Raw genomic sequence first — 3,608 nt, 5'->3', positions numbered from 1 at the left:
TGTCTTAGTGTTCAGAAGTTTGACTATGATGTGTCTTTCTTTAGGTTTATCCTATTCAGGATTTGCTCAGTTTCTTGAATCTATAGGTGTATGATTTTTGCCAAATATGGGAATTTTTCAGGCATCACTTCTTTGAATATTTTTTCTGCCCGCCCTTCTCTTCTCCTAGGAGGTAAAGGCATTCACTTGTTCTTGCAGCTTTCTGTGGCTGGCAGCCAGAAGCAGGAGTGGAAGTACAGTTCTACGTGCTCAAGAAAGTATGAAATAAAAATTACTTGGTGACTTTTGCATCATTTTGTAAATGTGAGCACTCACACATTTAAATATGCAAATGAACCTTGTCTTTTAGACTCTGGAATAAGTATATTGTTATTCTAAAGCTGTGCCATTACTTCCAAGTCAAACTATCAGTCACATTATTTTACAGTCATATCTCTGTCTTTTAGCAAAGAAGGTACTACTACCTAGATCACGTAATTCACAAGAATTGGTCCCTGGTAACTTTTGGCTCTTTCAAAAAAATCAAATTTATTCTTAAAGGCCATGTTTGTTAGGATCCAGGAAACAGGAAAGGATGTATCTGCTTCTGAAGTTTAAAAAGGAGTCCCCAAAATGTGTTGAGAACTCATGATATTCTTTAATTTGGTAAACGGCTTCCCAAAGTGACCCCTTTTAAGGTGATGTACTCATGGATATTTTAGTTTGGGCATATTTGCTATTTAAAAAACCCTAGTCACTATGTGTGTATGTGCATGTGTGTGCCTCTTTATGTGTGAGGCTATGTGGGTATTCGATCTTCCACCCCCCTGATATCTGGATGAATTTAACAGCAGTCTGTAGGTGTGAGCACTATTACAAATTGGGAAACTGCACTAGGAGATATACTCACGATTCATGTCAGTAGAAAACCATTTCACAGTCCACACATGGGGATAATTTGGACTAGAGGAAGGTCTGTATTAGTAGCTTTTAAACAAATAATTGCTCTGGTGATAATTTAACATACCAAAATTTTAAAACCCTGAAGTAAACATATTTAGCCTAATTATGTAAAGGCTAAATTTTGGACTTCTAAAGCTTGAAGCAAAATTTCCCAAAAGTCATTCTATCCTTTCCTGATTGCAGATTAATTTTTTTTTAATACAAGGCTTGTTACGATGTATTTTATTTAAATCTACAAAGAGAATTCTTTAAGATGTTGAGAGGTGATACTTTTCCCTCTTTGATATTTAAGTTGTAACAAATACAAATTATTATATTACCTTTTAGTGATTTTTTACAATATGCCAGAACTGTTAGAGGTTTTTATTAACTTGGTATTTTATTGTCCTTAAAATAGCCTTACAAAATAGTCATTGTAATTCCTATTTATTGGAGGAGGAAATTGAGCTTAGACAGGTCACGTAACTGCTCAGGGTAACAAATGGAAATGGTATATAGCAGGCATTCAAACCCGTGTCCAACTGACACCAACAATCTTGCTGCTTCCTTGCCCCTGCTATACTAGGCTTATCTTGACGGGGTTGGTGGGTTTGTCTATGTAAAAAGATAGTCTGGGCTTCCCGGAAAAAAAAGAGATGGGTTATCACCTATACTAAGCTTAAGTACTCTCCAAAAGAATCGTTTAAATGACAAACTTATCAGAGACCAATATGTTTTTGTACATAACAAAACCCAATAGCTCAATTCAAAGACCCCTACAGGCTCTATTGTCAGCTACCATTTTTATCTTACAAGGACCTAGGACACCCTTACTGCCGTTACCAACACAGAGCTTTTTTAGAAGTCCTGACTCAATAGATTTCATTCTTCCGAAATATGTCTGCACTCTCTTAAATATTCGGGCCCCAGTTTTCATAACTGTAACTGTATTTTTTCTGGAACTTTGATCTGTTCTTTCATTTGGGCCATGTTTTTGGTCTGCCCCTTGATTGGATGGGGCAAGCCTCAGTTACATATGAGGGGTGGAGCCTTAAGTGTTCACCAGGGTGGGGCAAGCCAGTTGCTGGGTTATGATGCTGTATGTGGGGGCAGGGTCTGAGAAGGAACAATGGCACTTGCTCAGCTCTCTGTCTGATTTCAGTCTCTTCTGCCCCCAACCAAACTGAGCCCTTTTGGTGCTGATTCCTGTGTGGGTGGGTTTGTGTACGTTCCAACACCCTGTGGGCCTCTCCAGCAAACTCTCCTGTGAGGCTGGGAGTCTCTCCCTGCACCTCAACCCCCTTAGGTGTTTTCAATTGGTGTTTTGAGGTTTTATTTTCCAGCCCTGGGGCCCTGGGTTGTGCGGTCTATCTCGCCCCCCAGTTTCACCTGGTTTACTTGCTCACAAATGTGGGATTGCCCAGGCCGCCAACCGCCTTGCTGGGTCCTCCTGCTGGTGCCTTGTGTGCCCAGGTTGGCCAGGCACTGTTTTTTGTTGTTGTTATTGTTTTGCCGCGACTCCTCTCCTCCCGACTACCCAACTCCACTCTTTCTACCTGTCTGGATGAATGTGTCTACTTTTTAACTCCTTGGTTGTCAGATTTCCATACAGTTCAATTTTCTGTCAGTACTGTTTTTTTTGTTTGTTTGTTTCTAAATTTTTGTTGTCCTTATTTTGGTTGTGGGAGGAGGCACACTGTGTGTACCTATGCCTTCATCTTGGCTGGAAGTTCCCTTTATCTTTTCAACCAGCCCCCAACCGCTTTCCCTCTGTCAACCATCAGTCTGTTCACTGTATCAATGAATGTTTCAATTTTATTTTGTTCTTTGGATTCCACATAAAAGTGAAATCGTATGGTAATCAAATCTGTCTGACTTATTTCATTTAGTGTAATAGCCTCTAGGTCCATCCATGCTGTCCACCCACAGATGTAAGATTTCGGTGTTTTATGGCCAAGTAACATTTCATTGCATATATGCACCACAGCTTTTTTATCCACTTGTCTATTGATGGGCACTTGGGTTGCTACCGTATGGGGAAGCTCAATCTTCTTTGGTTAGTCTATAGATTCAAATGTTAATCTCACCAAGATACACTTTTCAGACAAACACAGAACAACCTTTGGCCAACTATCTGGGCCACTCAAAGATCAGTAAAGTTGACACATAAAATTAGCCATTATACCTATTCTCCCATGATTATGAGAAGGAAAATTCCTAAGCAAATCTCAGTAGGTGCATGATTAAGGACCAGGTGATTGGAGAAAGCTATGAGAACCTAGTCTATTCCATATACTATATTCCTGCCTTCCCAGCACAAGAGCATTAACATTTGTTAAATGACTGAACTAATGGTTTGAGGAAGAGAAGTAACTCTCTAACTCTTTAAAAAGACTGAAGGAGGCAGACCTTCAGAGAGGCAGGTACAGACTGAGTAGGACCTCCTTGGGAGTCCATAATCCTCATGAGCCCCACTCCCTCTTTTTGCTCCCAGTTTTCCTGGGAAGCCTAGTACCATGTTTATTACTTCTATAGGGAAATGGATCCGGAGTGCTAAAGAACAAGCTTAAAACTTTGTGGTGTTTTAAATTGGGAATGCCTTCTTATACTGTTCATTACGGGAGAGGAATGTTACTTATATTACTATCTAAGAGCCAGAGGTTGCTTATATTTTTACCCCATTTCTC

Source organism: Artibeus jamaicensis, unplaced genomic scaffold (assembly GCF_021234435.1).
Source record: "Artibeus jamaicensis isolate MK-2021 breed Jamaican fruit bat unplaced genomic scaffold, CSHL_Jam_final contig_1132, whole genome shotgun sequence".
Classification (NCBI taxonomy): Eukaryota; Metazoa; Chordata; class Mammalia; order Chiroptera; family Phyllostomidae; genus Artibeus; species Artibeus jamaicensis.
The sequence above is the reverse complement of the archived record's forward strand: the minus strand, read 5'-3'. Positions refer to the sequence as shown.